General features: G+C 33.3%; 1 long non-coding RNA gene and 1 pseudogene across 6 annotated transcripts; both read left to right on the top strand.

Annotated features, from left to right (window-relative positions):
• The first annotated feature begins 6,823 nt into the window (after window positions 1-6,823).
• Window positions 6,824-8,853, top strand: LOC115992540. Of its 6 annotated transcripts, none has more exons than XR_004092547.1 (4): window positions 6,824-6,984; window positions 7,137-7,257; window positions 7,852-7,943; window positions 8,716-8,853. It is a non-coding gene; the product is annotated as an uncharacterized LOC115992540 (long non-coding RNA). The 6 variants fall into 6 exon arrangements; XR_004092545.1 differs by having other exon boundaries at window positions 7,792-7,943; XR_004092548.1 differs by having other exon boundaries at window positions 7,788-7,939.
• A 6,281-nt stretch (window positions 8,854-15,134) lies between these two features.
• On the top strand, window positions 15,135-21,174 carry LOC115990185 (annotated as a pseudogene).
• The last annotated feature ends 4,312 nt before the right edge of the window (window positions 21,175-25,486 follow it).

Raw genomic sequence — 25,486 nt, 5'->3', positions numbered from 1 at the left:
ATACTAAAATACTTGACTTAGGTTTCTAAAAATAGGCCAAAAAATTATTCAATAAATAATGTCACAGTTTTATAATTGGATGCCAAATAAATACTAAAATACTCGAGTTATTATGAAAATCTAGTATGTATATACATGCCTTTGTGATAGGGGCTATACTTGATTATGACTTAACAAGCTTGTATGGTTCAATGATTTATTACAATTTTTAATTAGGGTTATATACTTATATGCCTATATCTGATTACATTTATTTTTAATTCTGTTAAAAGTAATGAGAAGAATTAACAATACTTGTGTGAGTTAACTAATGTAACTAGAATAGATTGATTATAATATGCATCACTACTGTATCTTATTTTGCGGTAATAATTGTTGAGCCCAAAGGATTTTTCCCTTCCACAAGGGGAATCTGGACAGGGTGACCTACTGTCTCTAAATATTCTTATTTTTTGCAGAGAGAGAGAGAGTCTACAACACTCTTAGGACTGTAGCTAAGAATGAGAATGAGCTAAAAGGAATAACAACAAGAAAAGTGAACCTTGTTTAACCTTATTTTTTATTTTAAATTATATCCTCTTATTTTATCAAGCTAATATGGGAAATTACAGCAAACTTTGCAAGTTGCCATAGATATATGAAGAGGCCACGGCTCAATAGCTTAATAGGGAGAAAACTACAATTTTCTTCATTAAGAATACTAAGGTTGATATGAGGAGCCATATAAAAACCTTTTAAGGGTTTCCAAAGTTAAAGTCACTAGTCGCTAACCCGTGCAATGCACGGAAGAGTCAAACAAAAGTTATAAATTTTCACTTATAAAAGTTACAACTTAAGAGGAAAAAAAAAAATACTAAGACCAAAATACTAGAGGTTGCCATCTTTTGTTGGGAGGTCCAAACAAAATACTTTTTTAGGACTTTTGAATACTGTTTCTTGAAGGAGAATTTGCTATCAAAACAGGGTTGAGAGGTGCTTATTAAAGCAGTCACACAATCCATCCCAATGTACACTATGACTCTATGAGCTGATCAAGAATTCCCATTGCACTATGCAATGATTTGATTAACAAAGATGATGAGCGATTTTTTGGTACAAGTACGAAAATAATGGTCATTGGATTTATTGAGGTTTATTATGCAAACCTCAACAAGACCAAGAGAAGTTTGGTTTTCATGATTTGAGAGCATTTAAATACCATTTCTTGAAGGAGAAGTTGCTATCAAAACAGGGTAGAGAGGTGCTCATTAAAGCAATCACACAATCCATCCCAATGTACACTATGACTCTATGAGCTGATCAAGAATTCCCATTGCACTATGTAATGATTTAATTAACAAAGATGATGAGCAATTTTTTGGTACAGGTACGAAAATAATGGTCGTTGGATTTATTGAGGTTCATTATGCAAACCTCAACAAGACCAAAAGAAGTTTGGTTTTCATGATTTGAGAGCATTTAACTTGGGCTTGCTTGTCATATACTCGTTAATCGTGGACTCATTTTTGATTAGGTTATTCCAAATTAAATCTAGACATTAGAATTATTAAGATAATCATCTACATTAAAAGATAAATAATTATTGAAGTAATTAAAGAAATCACAAATTACGTGTCAAGATTATCATGTGATTTCATGTCTATCATTCTTTTTCATTTACACTAAAACAAATTGAGTTTTTTTATCAAATTTTATTTAATATTAAACAATGAATTAAAATCAACTAAATTTATCCTATGCATGAATGTCTATGGTAAAACCATCCATATACCAATAAAAAATCCTTTTTTGATTCTTTCTTTATTTTTTTTCTTTTTTTTTTGGTATTACCTTGGTCAAAACTTCGAATTTTGACTCAAAAACCATTTTACTCTTTTGTCTTATGATGGCCTGATATGATGAGGATTTTGCTGTCAGATCAATCATGGAATTTTTCACCCATGTGAAATGACTATTTTACAATTTTGAGTGTTGTGTAGCTAAAAATAAATGGTTTTGATTGTTTCCAAAATTGGGTGTCTACATATGCCCCAGTGGCAGACTTACTGAAAGTGAACACCGATTCTCCTAGAAAATACCACATTTCATGACCAAATCAAACTCATAATCATAGAGATATGATGCGGAATGTGATTATGTGAGTTCAAAGTTCAAACCACTTAAAATGTTAACTCATGGTGAATGATTACCGCTCAAGGGGCTCAGGGTGAACAATTAGCACCTAAGGCTTCACTTTGGGGTCAACTATAACCACTTAAAAGTGTTAGTTTGGGTTGAGCAATAATCACTTAAGCCGTTGGTTTGGAATGTCATACTAGGAAATGGTTTAACATATTTTCAAAAACCTAGTTTTTGGGATCTAGTTTCATGCTAGAAAAGGATTTTAGTTGTTTGATGACAACCTAGTCTTACAAAAACAAGATCTCATACTAGGAAATGGTTTTAATGTTTTGTTTTTTATTTCTTATTCCAGAAATTAATTATACCATTTTGGAATATATTATGAACGGTATTGTGTGAACAAAAGTTGACATATTTACTTATGTTGAACTACTCTTAAGATATTTTTAGAGGAAAGAAGAAAATCAATCTCTATCATTCAGATCACCCACTCAATCTTATAGGATATGCAAGTAATCCAAACTAATAAAACTTTGTAAATTGTATATTAAATCGGACCTTGATAGTCATTGCGTCTAACTGAATTTCTATCAAGCATGGCAAATATGAAATGAAGGTAGAGGTTTATAGGTAACTGACACAACATTGAATGAAGCATATATGCCCTCCAAATGAGGCATTAAGCCGCTTTCATGTTGGTCTCTTGTGCATACAAGAAAATGCAACAGACAGATGACCTAACATGCAAGATGTTATTCACTTATTTATATGCTTTTTAATGAAACCATCTAAATGCACTATTCATAAAAAGAAATTTCAGGGACGGATCCTATAGACAAATGCACTATTCATTTCCAAATGTATATATGTTCATTTAGGAATAGGTAGGGTAGTATTTTTAATTTATATAATTGCAGATTTAGAAGGATTTCTTGTAGGCACTATATGTAAGAGCATCTCCAACAGTGTAGCTAAACCCAAAATTCTCTCTATAATAAAGAATGAAACCATAATTCATTGCTCCAACAGTCTCTCTATATCTCAAAAAGTTTTTTGCTCATGAACAGTAACTCATCAAGTTTGATGAGTTACTGTAGATTAGGAAAAAAATTTATCATATTAAAAATTTCCAGAGCTAACTTTTTTGTGCCAGTGTGAATAAAGGAAGAATTAAAAAAAAATATTAAAGAAATAATATTTTAATAGAATAGAGAAAATATAGAGATTCTGTTGGAAAATTTATTTTATAAAGTGGGTAGATAAAAAGTAAAAGTCACTGTTCACTCATCAAATAGTACAAAAATTTAAAGAAATTGCTGGAGATGCTCTAATTAGTCTTCTTGGGTTAAAAATATTATAATCAGATTTAGAAGGAAATATAATCAGACTAATTATATAAAATAGCAGTTTCTTCTCTTTTAACTTGAGGGGTTGGGGTGGGGGGGGGGGGGGGTTGGTTGTGTGAGGGTGGTTTCTTTGTGTGAAATCCTCTATTTCTTGTATCAAAAAAAGTAAATTATACTTTGTCAAAGATATTGTTGGTCTTTCTTATCCTCCGGAAAATAGGATTATAAGGTTTATATATAAACAATAAATAAAGGTTTTGATGTCCTTGGCCCAAGGGTCCTCTAATATTGGGTGGAAATAATATTTCTAAACAAGAGTTTTCTTAAAAGAGAAGAAACTCTTCAAAAAAGAGTTCTTTTGATGGCAGAGAAGTCTTAGAAGAAGAGTAGTCTCTTCATAAAGTAGAAGACACCTAGAAGAGTAGTTTGATAGTTCTTTTAAAATTGAAAAGATACCATGATGAAAGTGATGTAAGAGAGGTCAAGAGTTGTAATTCTTCTTGAGTATAGTGGATTTGATCTCTCTCTCTCTCCATGGAGAAAGATTATTTACAAAACCATGTAAATTATTGTATATTTTTATGTTTATGCTTGTTGATTTATGCATTTATTTAGTGCTATTTGTTCAAATATTTTAGTGCTATTTGCACAACAAGTGAAATAAGAGATTGCACGATCGCACAACAAGCCGCATTAGAGCCCAAGGTTTATTCTAGTATAGTTCAAGAAAATTTTTGGTAAGAGTTTGCAATTGGTCGATATAAGCACAAGCGATGATTTTGGTTTGCAAACGATGATCATATTATTCAAGAAAAAGACGACTTGGATTAAGGTGGAGCTATCACAACAAGGAAGAAAAATTGTTTGATAGGATTTGAAGCAAGGTGAATATTTGTTGGAAACTGTCTCAAATTTCTATTTGGACTTTGTTATTTATTTGTATTGTCTTGGTGTGAAAGAAATGTTGAATTGATTACTTTTCTGGGTTTTGCACTATATAGAAGAAAGTTTATTCTTTGTCCGAAAACAACCCAGCCAAAGGTACTAAGACTGGACCTCTGTCATGTACCCAATATGTTGCTAGTTGCTTATAGAAGGAACGAAGACCTCTTAATTTGATAAATAGAGTTCAAATCTCCAAATTAGACTAGCATAAATTTTGTTACTCAGAAAGCCATGATTGATCTTTATTCATTGTTAATATTTTACGTAATTCCAATCAAATAAAAGATAATACAAACTTACTATAATTTATCAATAACACAAATCATAATTCACTAATCTAAGTAATCTTAATCCTGTCTCTCAACAAAAAAAAAAAAAAAAAAAAAAAGTAATCTAAATTCAAACTAATTTATTTAAATAAATAAAACATATCAAAAGATTGTACTCATTCTTAATCATTTTCTATCATTCTAAAGGCCGATGCCATGCTCATCACTCAATAATTTTCCGTCAATTGAACTGGGTGACTCTAAGCAATGGTGTACGACATGTCATTTTGCAAACTATGTGCTACAAGGATCTGAACAACATCAACCTACAAGTCGTTAACAGAAACACGTGCTAATGAGTCTATTCAAATGGACAAGCCGTCTGAAGTGGTTTCAATTCCGCCATTAAAAGCTCCTCTGGAGCTCAAATTGATAATCACATATAAACCCTCTTGCCGGTCCAAATGTACGGTCAGCTTCTCTATCACTTTTAGAAGCACACTCCCTTGTTAATGCTGATTGGGAGAGCAGATTCACTGGGTCAGAAGCAAATTTTCTGCCAGCTGGAGTATCTGACCATTCCCTTATGGTTCCCCGCCGATCGACATTGATAGATGGATTCCCGGTGTTTATTGAAAGCAAACTCACCTGCAAGAGAGAGGAGCAACGGACGATTCTACGATTTTTTTTTTCGTAAGATCAAGAATGTAGGGTTTTTTGGGGTAATGGCACTGGCACACTTTTCGTCTAAATAAGTTCTCTTTCGTCTTCCGATAGTTCTGACCTGCAAAGTGAGCTCTGAAAACTGGCAACCTATGACCAAAAAGCTAAAAATTAGGCACAGTAGCTTATAGAGTGGAAGGTGGGATTCTATATTCTATAGCCTATGCGCCTGCTTAGCCTAAAACATTCTTCATTGCCAATTTGCCATTTAAAAGAGCTCGAACCATGACCAATGTTGAACCCAATTTTCAAATTTCCCAAGCAAATATAAATATGAAAGAGAATAGGGATTTTCTAAATCTATCTATAGGTCACCCTTCCACACCATTCATTTCTTATCCAATTGCTCCATTCAGTCAACCTTAACATTTTCCATAAGATATTGACATCTTTGTTGAACGATAAATGTATCGTTCTCACGTGTTTGGCCGTGTAGACTAAAGGCACTTTTCCGCGTGGGTGTGTATACTATATATATTATTCTCAAGGACAGCTAACTTCTGTGGAATTTGGCGAAGTAAGAGAGAAACAGAGGCAAAGACCAGGCGGTGAAGAGAAAATCTGGTATCTATCTATGTAATGAAGGAATAGTAACTGTATTTTTCTTTCTTAAGTTTGGTGTTAATCTAACGATATATGCGGCCCCAGTGATAGAGTGTTGAGCCATTCAATGTGCCGTGTGAGATGGTGAGTCTAGGGCAAAATGGTGAAATAGCACTTTTTTGCAAAATATTCAGCAAAACAGCATTGTTCGTGAAATACGTAGTGTATCCTTGTGTTTTATGATTTTTATTAGAATTGGTAATAACTAGTACACACCTAAGCCTAATTTTGTTTATCTTTCTTGTAAAAGGGTCCTAGCTTAGTTAACTAGACATATCTATATCTATATCTATATCTATATATATATATAAAAGCAGAAGCTGAGAGAAAATGAGTTCCTAGAATTAAGGAGGTAATGACAAATAGGAAAAGTCCCTACCTAAAATTCAGACATGTGTAACTTTAAAAAGCGATACATTATATTGTTTGGCAATGCTATGCACCGTTTAAAAGCTTCTCATTATAAATATCAAAAAATTAACCGGTTGAAATTAGATGTGCACCAAAATAGAAATAGATAGGAGCGATGCGGACACGGAGAGTAACAGAGAAAGAGAGAGGCGATGAAATCAAAAACCTTCAAAAACTTTTTTGCAGACCCAAAATACTGTTTACCGCAAAACAAAACCCAATTCTCTTCTTAAAAACTGAAATTAAAACCCGTTATTCCTCTGCGTTAAAACACTGTTTCGAACCGTCTTGGTATAAAAGGGTACTAAGCGCTTAAAAAAAAAAATACAACAAAGATTGCTACAGGGAGAAAGGAGAGAGTGATCAAGAGAAAAGAGTGAGGAATAGAGAGACAGAGATAGAGAGAAGAGCGATGAAACAGAGAGAGGCCGAGAAAGAGAGAGGCGATGAAATAGAGAGAGGATGAGGCCTGGGACACGGAAAAAGAAACAGAGAAAGAGGCAGAACGGTTAACACTGCATCGATTGGGCACCATACATTGCTTTTTTTCCATTTTTTAGATTTGGGTATGAAATGTTACTTTTTGATTGAGTTTTTTTGTTGGATAGGTTTAGATTTGATTCGTTTTTGCTTTGGGTTTCTGGATTCTCTATCAAAATTTTTTTTTTTTCAATTTTAAATATGATTTAGGCTTTTGAAGGACTTGATTTTGGTTTAGGGTTACGTTTTTGGTCCAGCACCATCCATCTTCGGCTCCATTCAATCACAGCCTCAACGGTGACTTTGATTCCCAGTTCGTTCTCTGGCCGAGTTCGTCTCTGCAACAGCATATTTTGAAGGTATGTAAACTTTTTTCCCTCTTCAAATATTGTTTTTGTTTTCTGAAATCTGCCATGTTTTTTTTTCCATTCAATTCGGTTATGAACTTATGAGTTAGTTTTGGGTATTTTGGTTGGGTTGGTTTTGATTTAGGTTTTTGGGTTAGATTTATGTTTTGGGTTAATTTTTTTCTTTCTTAAATATAATCTATATCTATATCCATCTTCTTTAACATTATCTACTTTTATTTAACCAAACCGTTTCAAATAAATTTTTCCCACCGATTGGTGTTTTGTTGCCTATAATAAATTACATTTTTTTTCCTGTTGCTACGTTGCTGTGAATTGATGCTCTAACATTTTTAGGTTTCCATTGGTTGAGATATTTTCTGACCCACACCATTTTTATAATTTATAACTGGGTCTTTACGTTAGTGGTTTAAATATGTTACATGGGGACGTGATTAAGGGAAATTGTCAAATTTGATACTATTTGGATCCTAAGGCTAAGACTGGGTTGATTGAATAATTTGCTTTTGTTGGGCATGTAGAAAGATCTATGAGGAAGAAGCTTAACTAAAGGATTGAGCTCTTTCATGTCACATGCAATCACAGCGTAGACCCATGTATCTATGTGGATTGGATCAAAGTGCCAGTGGTGGTGAAACTTTTGTAGTGGATTCGAATTGCAAAGAGCCCAAGTGTAGGTATATATTTTATTTTGAATCCATAATGTTTGATAAAATGCTTGAAAGAAAATTGATTAATTATATTTCTATCTTGATGAATTTATAATTTATTTTCGTTTCTTCAGTATTTTGTTTGGGACTAGAAACAATTAAATTTGTGAAAAGTTGATTGAAAGAACTTACAATTACAGATACATAGCTTGCGTTCATTGGGTTTTCTTCATTTTTGCTCATGCTGATGTTGGTTGTATGATGTATCAGCCTCTAATTGACACAGGTGGAAACAAATTAACTTACCTTTGGATAAAAAAGCGGTTATTTCTTTAAAGATATACTTTGTTTTTAACTATTGACGGTTAAGGATAATTTAGAAGTGAATTTTTAAAACAATTACCATAATCTGCACATATTATATATGTCTTGCTTATTGTAGACTTTTACCATGTAGATGGAAGCAAATTATCTTAAGTCTATGAAATGAGATGTGCTTAGGGTTAATAATTATATTCAAGTTTCTTTAGAAGCCTCTAAAGTGACACCCCATATTATCCAATAATATTTATTTTAAGCAGAAAATAACTTCCTAAATGGGAATATTTAAGAGTCATGTCCTTCAACCTAAGAATACATGTGACAAATGTAAAGTGTGTGCATTAATGCTAAGGATGACAAAAATTAAGAGCGATATGGATATGATGATTGTATTTTACTTTGAAGAAAAAGACAATATATTGCAATGATTGTTATATTTAGTTTCACTAATGATTGTTATTAATGATTTCTTTTTCAGGCATAATGGCTATAAAACTGTGTTATTAAAACTTTTGGTTTGGTATTGCTTTACAAGTGTAATCTGTGTAGGACAGTCAAGCTCCTTTGTTTGACTTGCTCTTCCTTTACATTTAAAAAGGTACTACTGATGCTGTAATACTCTATGCCTCTTTTATGCAGCTTAGGTCGTATGCAAGGTTTGTTGCAAGAGGATATATTAGTTCCTAAAGCTAGCAAAAGTGCTTTTGGCTTTCAGTAAATTTCTGTTGTATCTATAGCAATTCAATATCTTCAATTTTGCCTTTAAAAACCAGGCTTTTCCAAGTGGCGCATAGAATTGAAAGACTTGCTACATTCTTTTAGCCAGTAAGACTTTCCTATTAAGTGCCACATTAGCTTACTCTCTTCAACCTATATTTTAGCATGCCTGAACTGCTACACAATCTCTTCTAACCTCTTGTCATTTGCTATTTCTGTCTCCACTCTTTCCCATTCATTTGATCATTTTGCTATGAACTCATTTGGCCTTTGTAAGGTTGAATTTATTCAACCATCTAATTGGCTTTATTCCGTGCCAAATTTGCTTGTAATTCAGCATTTAGTAACCCTGTATTTAGGTGGGTTTGATGTAAGGGTAGTGAGTGAGATAGAGTGAAGTTTGCTCAAGAGTGTGCAAGAAAACAGAGTGTCGCGGCTGGGACTCGCGGGTGACTCGCGGCTGCAAGCCGCCAGAAGTAGCACACGTGCCAAGCATGCTGGAAGATGAACAGTCATGCTAACTGGAGCACTACAGGACAAAACAGGACAACTGGCTATACGGTTATCTCGCGACTGGATCTCGCGACTTAGTCAAGCCGCGAGCCACCCCTGTTTTGTAAAAACCTGACGTTTCACATTCCTCTCCACTCCAGTATAAATACCCCTATTACCCACGATTGAAAGAGAGCTTCCAGAGAGAATTTTGAGAGAGAAACCCTAAAGAAAAACCAGATTTTTTCACCCACAATCTCTACCTTAGAATCTCTTCAAATTCCTCAACTCTCTTCCTCTCCATTGTCAAATCCTTGAGAGGCATTATACCAAACCTGGTTCTCACCATCATCATCACTGTGAGACAGTTGTTTGGATTTCTGGGAAGCAGTTAGGAAGGAGCCAATCTTCATTGGTTGATGCTACGGTCTAGTAGAGGAATCCGGGAAGCTAGAAAAGAAAAAGGTTCGACGCAACCTCGTTGGAGCAAGAAGCTTGGAGGGCTTAGGTGCACTGGGTAGATTAGGCTTGGAGGGTCTATTGTTGTCCTTGTATCCCAACTATATTTTCTAGTGGATTGATTACTGCTTGGAGGGCGGCGGAGAGGTTTTTCGCCGAGGGCTTCGGTTTCCTCTTCGATAACACATCGCGTGTTGTCTTTGTGTTTGCATCTTCCTTCCTCTCTATCTTTGCCTTTTATTTATCTGCTGTGGATTTTATTCTGTTATGGCTTAGATAGTTTTTAATCAATTTCGTATGATAGCATATGTTAAGTTTCCGCACACTTGTTGTTTGACATATTGCTTGAATTGATTAAGTTTTATTTTGGGGGTCTAAACGTTCAAAGGTGTTTTTACACGTTTTTGAACTTTCAGCCTTAACTATAGGGTTTGTCTTGGGTGATAATATTTAGGTTCTATTAAACCATTTCTTTTGTTTATTTTTCTATAAGGATTATGTCAGTAAGAACAAATGACTATATTTTCCAAGTGTTTATTTTTCCAGTAAGTATTTTATTTTGAAATTCTCATTTGATCCGTCTTCTTTTGTTTCTATACAAATAAATCTCTTGTGGTGGAGCTTAATGCTCTAAAACATTGAAAGAGAATCACAAGTAGCATATGCAGCCAGTTCTTCCAAAGTTCAACACATTTTTTCTTTTGTTTTACTTCGTGACAAATAGTGATGTCTTTATTTAACTTCAATTGAACTGGTGCTTCTTTTTTTGTTTTATTGGAGTCATTTGCAATTTGTGGAGCCAAGAATAAATGTTATGTTAATCGAAAATTGTATTGATGGAGCATGTAACTACAATTTTTTTGGTTCAATGACAATTAGCGCTGCCCCTATATAACTTCAAGTGAGTTGATGCTTCCTTTTTTCTTTATTGAAGTCATCTACAATTTCTGAAGCCAAGGATAGATGTAATGTTTATGGAAAATTGTATTGATGCAACATGTAACTAATTAGTGAATGCCATTAGTAATTTGCATTTAGCTTTTGTCTCTTTCTTTTTCTTCTCCTTTTTTCCCCCAAATTTGCTTTAATTATTATAATTATTTAATGCACTTAGAAATCTATGACTTCCCTCTTTAATATTTCCAATAAACCCTCCTTCCTCATTTACTACTTCTACTTTCTATTTATTCTATTGAAGTGTCATATTATTCATCCAACTCACAAGACTCCTCATATGTCCCATTAAAACACAAAATGGTTAACATTTCTCCGTTATTTACTTACCCATTAAATCAAATTCGTTGTTTTGGCCTTCCTTTAACTCTCTTTGTTTGGACTTTTCCTCCTTTTATCAAATACTTCAATGGCCGCCTCTTCAGAACTAAAACCCATTAATTTGGTTTTTTATATTTATATATAGATTTTCAATTCTCCTTCCACCTCCGCAGAAGTTGCCAAAGTACAAGCAGGGTTGGAATGTCTCTTTGAGGTGAGTTTTTCCTTTTCTGTTTTCCCTCATTCATCTTCAGTTTGTTTGGTGCAAATTGCATTTTCTCCCATTATGCAAAAGTTTAAATGTTTGATTTGCATGTTACAAAAATCTGTTATAGCTCGCTGCTAAAGTGAACCAGTGTAATGGGTCTTTCAAAAATAAATTATCATTTTTGGACAAGGCTCGCAGCTTGATATTTTATTGTTCAATTCTTGATACTCTTGGAATATTAAAAAATGTGATAAAAATAACATAGATAAATAAAATAGAATGTTGATCTATTTTGTAAAATGTCAATGTAATGCATATTTCTTCTCTCTCTCTCTCTCTTTATATTCTACTAAATTTTAAATATTCTAAAAGTATTTAAATTGATTAGAATGGATAAGGTCAATATATGAAGCTCAAGAAGTTTTGCCAAAATAATAGGGATGATCTTTAGCGTTAGCAAACCAATCATTGCTGCAATACTATCGGGGTATGACTCAAGAGAATTGTATCTGCATTTAAGTATTGAATTTTGGTGTTTTTTTTTTTCCCTTAGGCATTTTGATGGGAAGTCAGTAATCAGTTTTTCATGGCCTTACTTGGATGTTTTCTAATGACTCATTGTAATGTACACATTTTGATTACTTAAAAATTTTCTTGCGAAAGCTGAATTGGATATGCCGTTAACTCTTTTTTTATCAAGCTTGGTGCATTACAAAGAGGTCCCCCTCTTCTCAACAATGTTCAACTCTCTATGCATAGTCAATGTAACAATTTGCCTTTTATGTAATTTAAAAAAAAAAAAAAAGTGTTTGGCTTCAGCTTTGCTAAGTTGATAGGTTATTTTTCTAAAATCATTGGTTTATATGTTCTGCTTTGGGTGAAAGCCATAGACCTTGAAAAGATAGACAGTTCCAAAGCTACTGCATGAACCTTCGGAGAACAGGAGTAGTAAAGTTGATTTGGAAGAACAATGACTTTCTTAGAATCAATCAATGCCCATGTAACTAAAGTTCAATTGGCAATGAGTAAAAAGTATTAATTTTTCTGCTCATAAGAAGTCATTGTTTTTTACTTTTTCCCTCAAACTTCTTAATGAGAAGGGAATTTGGCATATAGTTACAAATTTTCAGGGGAAATCAACCTTCTAAGAGTTTTTATTTCCCTATTGCATATATGATATTCCAATTATGCGAATTTTTAGAAATTAAGATGATATTACAAGTAGTACCTCAGCATAACATAGAGATTCTTCATCATTCCATGATATTACAAAAACAAATATTGGTTTCAAACAAGATTTAGCATATGAACATATGCATGATCTAGATATTTACATAATTTTTTTTACAAAAGCATAAAATGTATGATCAATTGCAAACTAAATCATGTTCAAATCATGGTGTCATTTCTCTTTCCTACAACAATTCAGGTTTTAAAAATGGACATTTATAAACAGTTGTCTTAAAAGCAAACTGTTTATAAATGGAGTTTATAGCAAACTTTTCATAATTCAAGTTAAAAGTTATTGACCACTTAACTTACAAAATATATAATACATTATATCCAATCATACTCGATTAGAAAAATAATTATATAATTTTGAGTTTAAGACTAATACTTATAAGCTTCACGTATTTATTTCTTCTTTCACTTATCAGTTAAAAAAAATGTCAAAATTTCCCGCGCATCGCGCGGGTATACAACTAGTTCGATATAATAGATGCAGTAATGGATATGTAATCTTGATCATTAGTTAATAAGTCATAACTGAGGTTGTAATTGAGTATTGACAAGTAGTGAATTGCTGAACTTGACTCAACAATAATAAAACATTTGTTCAAAATCGATTCAAACTCAAGTCAAGCCTACAGACAATATTTGAACTCAATCTTATTAAAAAACCCAAAAGTTTAAACTTGACTTGACAAGATTTGATTCATTACTTAAGTTGAGCTCAAGCTTTATATTGAGCTTAAAAATCAAGCTCTTGAGTTGGAACTCAAACACAATCTTGGTATCAAGCTCATTGCACTCAAGCGTAAGCTAAAGCACAAAATCAAATGCTTAAATCAGAAAGAAAAAAAATCAATTTGATGATAAAAGATACAAATTACAATTAAATTATAATCCTAATTTCCCAATCCATTGTCTATTATTTATTAACAATTGTTCAACTTACAATATTACCGAACTGACATTATTATTATATTGTTAAGTGCATATGCCTAAACTTATATTGTTATTTTTACATTAACTTTAAAATTTGGTACATAAATCAAATAAACTGAATAGATTAAAATATAAATATATATATATATATATATATATATATATATATATATATATTATAGAAAACAGTCTCTCGGATTATATATGATATAACACCCTAAAGAGACCTTGCCAATGTTCTTCATTAGCCCCGAGACTTAATCTAAAAAACCTAATCAATGATATTATAAAGATTATGAATCATCTTTAGAAATATAACTGGATTAGGTAGTGGATAAAGGATCATATATTACGAAGCAGAACTGATATTTTGATGTTGATTGGCAATGTAGTCCTCCTCTGGAATTATTCTTATTTGTCAATTGGATATTCCAAATTACGTGGTTTAGGGGTATAGACTTGTCAGTCATTGATGAAATACTGTATTGATTACTATGGTCCACTTTGTTCCTTTTATTTATTTATTTAATTTCATATTATTTCAAGAAATATAACTCATTCCACTCTGAAATTTGAATAATTGGATCAAGGTTCCTCATAATGGTCAAGACACCAGTTGAAAATAGGGAGCAACAAGCCCAATTGAACATTTTCCCTGTTTTGGACCCGCACTAGCAAATTACACCTTTAAAAGTTTGTGGTGTTTGGATTTTATATCCTTAAATTTTAGTATTTGAATTTTACTCTTAAGTCTGAGAGTGTTTTGATTTTATTCCCTAACGTTTTAGAATTTAAATTTTATCCCTTAAATTTTAGAGGTGCTTTGATTTTACTCCCCAAAGTTTTTGGGTGCTTGAATTTGACACCTTAAGTTTTTTAATTTGGGAGTATAAAATGCAAACACTCCTAAACTTTAAAGGGTGAAAGTGTGAACATGGATCCTATATAGGAGTATATATATGAAATTTTATATAAAGAATCAAAGAAATTGAAGGTGAAATTTTATTTAGAAAATAAAAAAATACTAATAATTAGGTACACGTAGTCCCATGATTACTCTTTCTATATAAAAAATAATCTTTGGTCCTATGCTTCCCCAGATCCCCACCCTAATTTATTAAAAATTAGTGTTCGTTAGTTATTATGCCCAAATTGTTCTACAGGGTTTTACAAACTTGCTCAAAAGCAATTGGAATCGTGACTTAAAGTTGAAAGTCATGTTTATTAAACACAAACTATTTCCCATAATTTTAATGTTCCCTTCAAAAAAATTAAGTTTTCTAAATAGGACTAACAATTTGGAACATAGGTAAAATAAACTTTTGTAAAATTTGAGAGATCTCTCTAGTGCTTGAGTGAGCCCTTCAGTTGAACCAATCCTTTAATAAGTTGAAAATTTCAATCAATAGGCGGCTGATTAGTACCTGGACTATGACCTTACCATTTTTTGTTAGTAGAATATGAACCAAAGTACGTTTCTTTCGTAATTAAAGCCTTCCAAACTGTCTCTTTAATTACCGTCACTGTGTACTCAGTGAACAAACACATTTCTGACCATAGCTAATTACCAGAAAGAATCAGAGGCTGTCTTTCATGGCAAGCATAGCACGAAAATTTATCCCCAATTTTTTATGTCTGCTACTCTTCCTGGGTCTATCTTCTTCTGAGCAGCGAAACACATTAGTGCAACGACAGGAGCTCAAAGATGGAGATGAATTAGTTTCAGCCGATGGAAAGTTTAGATTAGGATTCTTCAACCTTACAAGTAACAATTCCTACTTAGGAATATGGTACAATGGTGACTCCCTCACGAATGTAGCGTGGGTTGCCAATCCAAATGCTCCTCTGTTTGGCAATTCTGTAAGTCTTATTATTGATGACTATGGGAGCTAGAAAATTTCAAACAGCAAAGTGGGTCCTTCTATTTCACTAAATACAGGACAGGAAGCCAGTAATTGTAGTGCTGTTCTACTTGATACTGGTAACTTCGTACTTCATGAACTGAATTCAGATGGAACTGTGAAGAGGGAATTGTGGCAAAGCTTTGATTATCCCACTGATACACTTCTGCCAGGAATGAAATTGGGATTCAGCAGAAAAAGTGAACAAGCTTGGTCTCTAAAATCATGGAGAAGTGATGTGGTACCTGACACAGGGGCCTTTACTTTTGGCATGAACGTGGACTATACTTGGAAATGAGTTCAACATCATGCAGCACGAGGACGGGTATTGGACAGGTGGGTTTTCGCAAGATGAGGGTTACCAGCACAAGCCAATAAATGGTTTCACTTTACAAGATCAAAGAGGTTCCTTTTACGCCTTTTCAAAGATATCGAATGAGAATGAAACATACTTCAGCTATTCAGCTAATAAAGAAATCAAAACTTTCCCACGGTTAAGAATAGATTACTTGGGAAAGCTTTATTTAGGTGAAAGGTTGATTGTTCAATGCAATACTTCTTCCCCTGCTTCAAATGAAGGATGTGTGAAGCAAGAGCTTCCGGAGTGCCGGGGCCAAGATATTACATTTGCTGAACGTTCAGGTTACTTTGTCGATAATGATGGATTCGAGTTTCATGCGGATGACAACCTGACCCATGTGGATTGTCAGGACAAATGCTTGAAAATTTGTTCTTGTGTTGCCTTTGCACCATCAATGAAGGATGGCACCGGCTGTAAGATTTGGACCACGGTGCCAAATTTTCAGATGTCTGAAAATGCATCTAAAGTGTACTTCCTTGAATATAAAGGTAAGACTACTTAACGCTGAATTTATCACATATATTGCTTATAATTGATGTAGAACATGTGCTAAGGACATACGATATATGCATGACTTTGAATTGATGTGTATGTTTGATAATCTAGATGCTTACTGAAGACCTTTGTAGAAAACAGATAGAATCAACTCTATTGAGTTTTTAACTAGTAGATCAATTGCCGTAAGTTTTATCTCGAGAGGCTTGAGAATCATCCATATTTGCGGAATAAATTAAAACAAAAGGTATCGTAATATAATAACAAACATAGAGTCCTAGTCCTAGCTTAAAATATATATATATACAAAGGGAAGAGAATCTCAGAAGATCTAAAGGCTCAATATGTCAACGCTTATTAAGAGAACTTATATGACATGTCGTTTTGTAAATTTAAATACAAACGGCAGGTAGCATAGGAATAATCTTTTAGTGGAGTCATGTAGGTCGTTATAACCGTTGATAGTTTGTTATTATTTTCTGTCCAACTCTGTTATTAACTTACTAGCTATATAAACAAACAGAGCTTGTAATTCACTTTAATCTTAATAACGCTTAAGATGAATTTTTTCTTCCTTATTTTGATTTCTAAAGCACAAAGTAGCCTATGCATCTTAATGCATGGTAAATGATTAGATGAAGAAAAACGAACCAATAACAAAGAGAAGAGAATCTCAAAAAGTAGGAGTGTAACACACATGGGTTGGGTTGAGGGGAATTTTTTCAACCCAACCCAACCCATTACAAGTGTTTAACCCAATCCATCACAACCCACATGATTCAAATTGGATCAGGTTGAACCCATGAGTCGGATAGTTTAATATATATATACATATATATTACTATTATTATTTAATTGAGTAGAAAAATATATATCTCACTTGCCACTTGAGTTTACAAATAAAATATATATGAACTAGTATTCCATCTCAGTTATAAACAAAATATATCAAATTAAATTGATAATCAAAATATATATGAACTAGTATTTCAACTTAGTTATAAACAAATAGGAGTGGAGTGAGAGAGTGGGAGTGAGAGGCGGTAGAGAGAGAAATAAGATTGTTAGGATTTGTGAGGTAATTGAGTTTTATATAGGAAGAGCCGGATAGGGGAAATAAAATTAAATAAAAAATTATTAATTATATAAATATATTTTTAAATATATATTCTTTATATATAATTTAAAATTTAAATATATTTGAGTCAGGTCAAATTCAGCAGGTTTATCATTGTTATGACTTGAATCCAACTCAACCTACTATTAAAACAAGCTTGGTTAGATTTTTGTAACCCACCTCTCTTAAAAATAAGGCTAAATATGTAATTTTGTTCCAGTTTTATGTCTCTCTCCTCCAAAAACACAAGGAAAAAAAAAAAAGAAGGATCAAATAAGATAAAAAAGAATCCAGTGGAACACTTGCATCATGCAATTTTAAACCATAAGTAGGCAATTTAAATTTCAATCAAACTTTAAGTGGGTAAAGTGTCAAATTTCAAACAACAAGTAGGCAACTTAAATTTCAATCAAATTACAGGCAGGTAAGTTGTAATTTGCCCTAGATTTGGATTGGGATCAACATGAGAAATGATAGAAGTAGAATCTGTGTAGTTGGATAATGTGTAGATCGAACATCTTGTGTTCCCAAAAAAACCACATGGCAAGAAAGCCCAAGGCGTTTGGCAATGGGATCATAACATCTTTACCGCTTTTTTTCAATACCATTCCCAACAAAGCAACATTACTGTGAATGGGTTTGAAGTTTTGTGTGTTCATGCAATTGAAGCGGAATAAAGCAAGCACAGCCAAAGACTTTAGGAAGCTTGTAATTGAGAGTTATGGCAAACAAAAGTTCATATGGTGTTTGGTTTTGTAAGATAAGTGTAGGACACCTATTAATGGTGTAGACTGCAATCAGAGCATCTTCTCCCCAATAGTGTGAGAGAGTGGAAGCTGCTAACAGCATCTAGAATGTGACGAAATTTATGCTCAGCTTGTTTATTTTGTTGTCCAGTGCCTAGATAGGATGTATGAGGAATGGTGCCATAATTTTTAAGAATATCAAGAAAGTGGACGGGGGACGCTAACATGCATGGTGCTAACGCGGCACAATAAAGATGTGACATGTGGCTTGCAGGGAATGGGTGACACGTGCTGGCACGTTGGATCGCATGACTGCGTGTCTAGGCGTGTGTGGTGGAAGTCCGACAATCCTAGTGGCATATGAGTGCGGAACTCTCCAACCCGCTAAGCCATGTATGTGGTTTCACTGGATGACTCAAAATCAAAGCTTTGTGATGTGCAAAACCTATGATGATGAGAACTTAGTTGATGGTGGTGGTTCGCTTCTAACAAACACACACACACACACACACACAAACAAATTAAAAGATTTGAAGCCCTAGGTCAAAGCCAAAGTAATGTATTTTATGTCTAAATTTTGATTTCTAAAGTACAGCAGTCCACATATGCGTCTTAAAGCATAGAAAATGGAAAAGAAAAAGAAAAATAATAGAATTACTATTGCTAGTAAAACATTAAAAATTTGTTTGTCATTGTTGTGGCTGACCATGTAGAAGAAACGTACAAGCCAATCAAAAAGAGGTGGTGGATATGGCTCATTGTGACAGGGGGAGGAATTATCATCACTTTGTTGTGCTTATTAAGCTATGCAAAGTTGAAAAAATTCATCGCGGAAGGTAATAGATGCTGCTGCTATAGATTCTTTAGATATATTATTGATGATTAAGCAGTAATAATTTTTCTAATTATATTTGGCATGTATGTTAATTAGAGGAGAGAAAAAAGAAACAAGAATTGCTCATAGTAGAACTTGGAGGTAATGCAATTCCTTCCACTATTCGTGACAAATTGAAGAAACAAGGTAAGGATGGGCAAGATGGCCACAAGCTGCAAATTTTCAGCCTCGAAAGCATTTCTATTGCTACAAGTAATTTCTCAACTGAAAAAAATTAGGAGAGGGTGGTTTTGGACCAGTTTATAAGGTTAGTTCTCTCTCCCTCTCACTCATCAATAACATTTGAATCTACCACCTTAACTTAACCCAATCCTCTCTCTTTACTTATTTTTGGTACCAAATTTTGGTACAAAATTTGCACTTAGACCTAGCCTAGATAGATAGTCCAATCCTTCAAATAAATAAATAAATTGGCTCTTAGAATTCAGCCCAATGAAGTGGTAAAGTCTAGATAGAAAATTAAATATGTAAGTGGAAACTGATTTTGAATAATGTCAATAAAATAAGACTAACGCAATATACTTTCAGGGTAAATTACCTGATGGGCAAGAAATAGCAATAAAGAGACTCTCAAGAAGTTTAGGGCAAGGATTGGAAGAATTCAAGAATGAAACTATTCTCATTGCCAAACTCCAGCATACTAATCTTGTTAGACTTTTAGGATTTCGCATTGAAGAAGAAGAAAAAATATTGCTCTATGAGTTCATGCCCAACAAAAGCTTAGACCTCTTCCTCTTTGGTAGGGTCGTTACTAGGATAATTTGCTTATATAGTTATATTTTTTCTCTTTTATATGAATTCAATCAACACTCATTAATTGTTTGCTATTATTTTCTACTTTGAGTTAGATTCTACTAAAAAGTATATATTAAATTGGAAAAAACGCTTCTACATCATCGAAGGCATTGCTCAAGGATTTATTTATCTCCACAAATATTCAAGACTAAGAGTAATTCACAAAGACTTAAAAGCAAGCAACATTTTGCTTGATGAGGAGATGAATCCAAAAATATCTGATTTTGGCATGGCTAGAATATTTGGATTGAACAAATCAGAAGAAAACACAAATAGAATTGTTGGAACATAGTAAGTATTTATTACATTTCAAGCAAGAAAATTTATTCTTATAAATATATAAAAGTAGAAGATGATAAGAAGTTCAATCAATACTATAAATTAGATTCTAATTGCACTCCAATTTTGTGCCAAAATGTCATTCTAGTTGTCCTATTCTTTGATGCTAAGTAGCTACAAATTTTAAATACTGTCCAATTTCATGCACAATATTATCTTTCCAATAATACTATAATTGTGTTGCATGTTTACGTTCAAATTTATGTATCTAAAATTAAAAAAAATAATAAGGCTTCATTCGAATTTATTATGCTTTTATGTAATATTATAAATGTGAACAATCTATTACTTATTAAGGACAAATATTGTATATATATTGCAACCATACGTGTGTAGGGGTTATAAGCTAGTTAAATTTGTGTGTGTTTGCGTTTATAAATGCTTGTTCATACACTAAACTTTAGTGGTCAATTAATATTTCAGCGGTTATATGTCTCCGGAGTATGCCATGAGTGGTATCGTTTCAATAAAAACTGATGTATTCAGTTTTGGAGTCTTACTATTAGAAATTGTGAGCGGCAAGAAAAATAATAATCACTATCACTCTGACTACCTACTTAACCTTATAGGATATTTAAGTTTCTCAGTTAACTCTAAAGTTATTCATTAAATTTTGAACATAATAGTTAACATTGTTTGTACAACTTGACTTGTATCAGGTGTGGCAATTATGGAATGAAGGTAAGGGTTTAGAACTAACAGACCCAATAATACTAGATGAGTCATGCCCTCCATCTGAAGTATTGAGATGCATTCATATCGGTCTCTTATGCGTACAAGACCAAGCAATAGATAGACCCACCATGCCAGATGTTGCTTTTATGCTTTCAAATGAAACTCTTCAACTCTCTCCTCCAAAACAACCTGCATTTTTCATCAAGCCAGTTGCAAAAAAGTTAGGGGATTCTGAAATTAAGCCAGAAATTTGTTCCTTAAATAAATGTCACAATTTCAACGATGTAAGCTAGATAATTATTAAAATACACTATTTATGTATGAAGTATGAACAAACATATATGCCTTAGGGCTATACATGATTGTGACTAGACAAGTCTTTATCCATGTGTGTAATGATTTATTAGGATTTTTAAAGGCCTATACGCCTAAACTTGATTGCGATTATCTTTCTTTCCTGTAAGCAATGATAATAATTAGCGATGTTCACTGATTCAAACTTTGGCCAAAGTGTCCTAACTTAGTTGTGATAGGTAAGGCCAACCACCCGGGTTCAACTGGGTGGTCCACGGATCCTATTTACTTTATGTTAACCAGGCATATTTGAACACCTTAAATAATAGAAATTCTTATAAATTTTACAAAATGAAGAATGAACTTAAATGATTGAAATTTTTAGGAATTTTATAAAATCAACAATGGACACTTTGAATGGTTGAAAATTTGAAATTCATAAAAATTCTACAATATCAAGAATGAACACTACCGCAGATACCTGAAATTCATAGAAATTCTACAATATCAGGAACGAACACTGTAGATGGTTGAAATTGTTAGAAAATTTTCAAAATTAAGAATGAACATCTTAAAATAGTTCAAATTTAGAAATTTTACAAAAAAAAGTTAAGATCAACACCTTAAATGATTGAATTGAAAAAAAAATACCTATTAAAAGTGGATTTCTTGAGTGTTTGGAATTCTTAAAATATTAACACATTAAATAAGTGGTTGGCATTCCTAAATATTGACGCTTTACAAATTATAACTTTAAATAATTGGAATTTTTAAAATCTATGACATATAAACTATATAATGAACATCTCAAATGGTTGGAATTATTATTTGATACACACAAGATGAACCTTAAACAGTGAAATTCCCACAGGAAAGCAAAAACTTGCCTTCACCAAATCTCACTAGAACTTCTCCAGTAGGTATCAAAACCATCCTCCATCACATAATCTTTGAGGAGTTCATAGGGTGGGCCCCACCCCTTATGTGAGAGCATGGTTTTAAAAACTGGACCGGAGACAAAACCGAATTTGTCTCCAATTTCTGGCTTTTACCAGTTTAACCTTGGTTTTATGTCTTTTTACCGAACCTAACTAGCCTCCAGTTCCCGGTTCAACCAGTCGGACTAGCCGGTCTGGTTCGGTTTTTAAAACATAGTGTCAGAGCTCGAAGCACTACTCCAAGTCTATTCTAAAGACATTAGACATCTCATCAAGTCTAAAAATTGTTCTATTCAGCTATGGAGCCCTACTATTGGAAATCATGAACAGCAAGAAAAATAATAGTCATTATCACTCCAAGTATCCACTCAACCTTATAGGATATGTAAGTTTCTCACTTAACTCTTATAAATTTATACACAAGATTTTGAACATAATAGTCGACATTGTGATTCTCAAAAACAAAATAGTTAACATTGTGTGCACAACTGGTCTTGTATTTAGCATGGTAGTTAAGGAATAAAGGGAAAGGTTTGGAGCTAATTGACCCAACAATAATAGATGAGTCATGCCCTTTTTCTAAAATATTGAGATGCATTCATGTTGGGCTCTTATGCATTCAAGACCAAGCATCAAATAGACCTACCATGCCAGATGTTAATACTAAGCTTTCAAGTGAGACTATTCACTCTTTCCTCCAAAACAACCTGCATATCTTATCAACATTGTTCAGGAAAAATCATTAAGGATTCTAAAATTAAGCTAGAAAATTGTTCCATAAATAATGTTACAATTTCAAAGGTGGAAGCAAGATAAATACTAAGTGAGGATTGTTACAAGAACACCCTGACTTGCCCAAAAAAAAAAAAAAAAATCATTCTTCCAAAAAAAAAAAAAAATTATTATAAACAATTTGTTTTCAACTAAACTATTTTGTCTACCCTAAAAAAAGTTATTGACCACCGGACTTAAGAATCTCAAGAATTTGGGTTCAACAAAAATAGAATAACGCTACGTCCATAATAGCTTTACAATAATTTTACAAAAAACTCTAGGTAGCTAGTTGTTGCTGGGTTTAAACTAGGCCCACCATTGATATTACTTTCTTATGCGTCAATAACAACTTGTTACATAAGATTTGTTATGAAAATATTGTGGATTTAGTATTTTTCACAAAAATAATTTTGGCCACTCAGATATAATCCTTAACCCTTTAAATAAAAATAAAAAAATAAAAGCCTAAATAATAAAAATAAAAATTATTTAGCCCAGTTCAAACCTATGTAAATACTTAACCTAAGATAGCGGACCGAAGCAAAGAAAGTTAGAAAATTGTGATTTTTTCCTCACCTAAGATAAGATTTTTTCTGTGGGTTTTAATTAGTTCAATTGATAAAATCTCTGATAGTTGAATAAGAGATCTAGGATTCAATCTCTACATAAACCAAAAACCGATTGGTGTTTTGATCTAATAATAAAGAACTATTATCAGGAGCGGACGCCATATGTTGTAACTCTCAAAAAAAAAATATATATATATATATATATAAGATTTCTCCCCTAAATTTTAAGATCCAGTTCCTCCCTCTTGTCACAATCTTACCTCTTCTTCTTTGTTGTGTTTTCTTTGCTTCACACGTCTTTTTTTTGGTTTCCTTTGGCCTTTGTTCTGCGTCTTCTTCATCTCTCTCTCTCTCAATACTGGATTCAAATGAATTTTTAATTCAAAGATAGCCACCCTCACGTGATACACCATTGGAGAGGCATCATTAACCAGAGAAACCCCAAACTCAGAGTGAAGGTAGTGGATTGGAAAAAGCTTTGATATACCTTTAACACATCAGGCTTGGTATCCTTGTTCATCTCAGAATCTAAATAATCCTAACCTTCAGACCAAAACTGTGGCTGATCTAATTAACCACAGTACTGTCACTTCGTAAGAGCCATGCATGTATCCTTACCCGATTAGTGAAGAAATCATGAGCAAGGAACAGTATCTAATTAATTGCTTTGGAATTTCTTAAATTTAGGGGTTTTCAAGGTAAGGAATGCCTATAAATTACTTCAGAAAGGTACAATTTCATCTTGCTCTAACCATCACAGCTACACCTCTATCCCAACTGATATCCAGAAGCTCATTTGGAAGGTGAAACTTCCTTTGAAGATTGAGAGCTTTATTTGGAAGCTTATGCATAACATCCTCCTTACTCTTCTAACTCTCAAAAATAGAGGAATCCCCACCCCCAGTACCTACCCTCTTTGCAACTCTGATGAGGAGTCAACTTCACATCTATTTCTTTATTGTTCCTTTGCTAGAGCTACCTGGCATGGCACCAGTTTGGCAATTCACACCTCTAAGCTAATGACTATCTCTGTCCAAACTTGGATTGGAAATTTATTACTCAGACATAAGAGGATGGATAGTGTCTCAATGAGATACCTTCAAGACATTTTTACCACTCTTTGGACTATGTGGAATCACAGGAACATGGTGGTTCATGAAGGCAAACAACCAAACCCAATAGAAGTGATTCTTGATGAAAACTCAGTATCACAAACTAAGTAATAGTGAATACTAGTCAACAATCACGGCTACGCACAGAAAATAAAATATCTAAGAAACTGAGAGAAAGCGTGAGAAAGGGAGAGAAAGTCAAATAGAGAGAAGAAGAAAGAGAGAGAAAAGATGAGTCTAGAAACTTGTATTGACAATTCTGAATTACATAATGATTAGTAAGGCTCATAGAGCACTTTATATACACAAGATTAATGAAGTTAAACCTCCCACATTATGCGGACCTAACTCCTGGAAAAAGGGGAAGTTTGTTAAATCAGTTATGCTAAACCACTAACTAAAACTTGTGCTTAATCCAACATCCCTTTTAATAGAACCAAATGCACCGTTTTACTTAAAACAAAACGTTACGTTTACTATTCTTCTTCTTCATGTTTGGGCTTCTTCTTCACATATGCAGGACTGTGTTCAACATCCCCCCTTAAACTGATGGGGGAGGAATCAACCAAAAGTTTGGAACGAATAACACGAAACAGCGAAGCTGAAACGGACTTAGTAAAAATATCTGCAAAATTATCTCAATCTGAAACAAATCCAATTTGTAATTGTTTGCGAAGAACCTTCTCAAGAGTGTAGTGATAATCTACCTCAAGACGTTTGGTGCGAGGATGGAAGACTGGATTAGCAGACAATGCAATGGATGAAACATTATCGCACCAAATGACTGGAATATGAGAGAGGTAAATATGAAGCTCCTTAAATAAAGTACATAACCAAGACAATTCAGCTGTTGTGGTAGCCAAAGCACGATATTCAGCCTCTATTGATGAACGAGAAACAGTACTCTACTTCTTAGCA

The sequence above is a fragment of the Quercus lobata genome, chromosome 5, assembly GCF_001633185.2.
Source record: "Quercus lobata isolate SW786 chromosome 5, ValleyOak3.0 Primary Assembly, whole genome shotgun sequence".
Classification (NCBI taxonomy): domain Eukaryota; kingdom Viridiplantae; phylum Streptophyta; class Magnoliopsida; order Fagales; family Fagaceae; genus Quercus; species Quercus lobata.
This window is presented reverse-complemented; position numbering and strand designations above follow the sequence as displayed.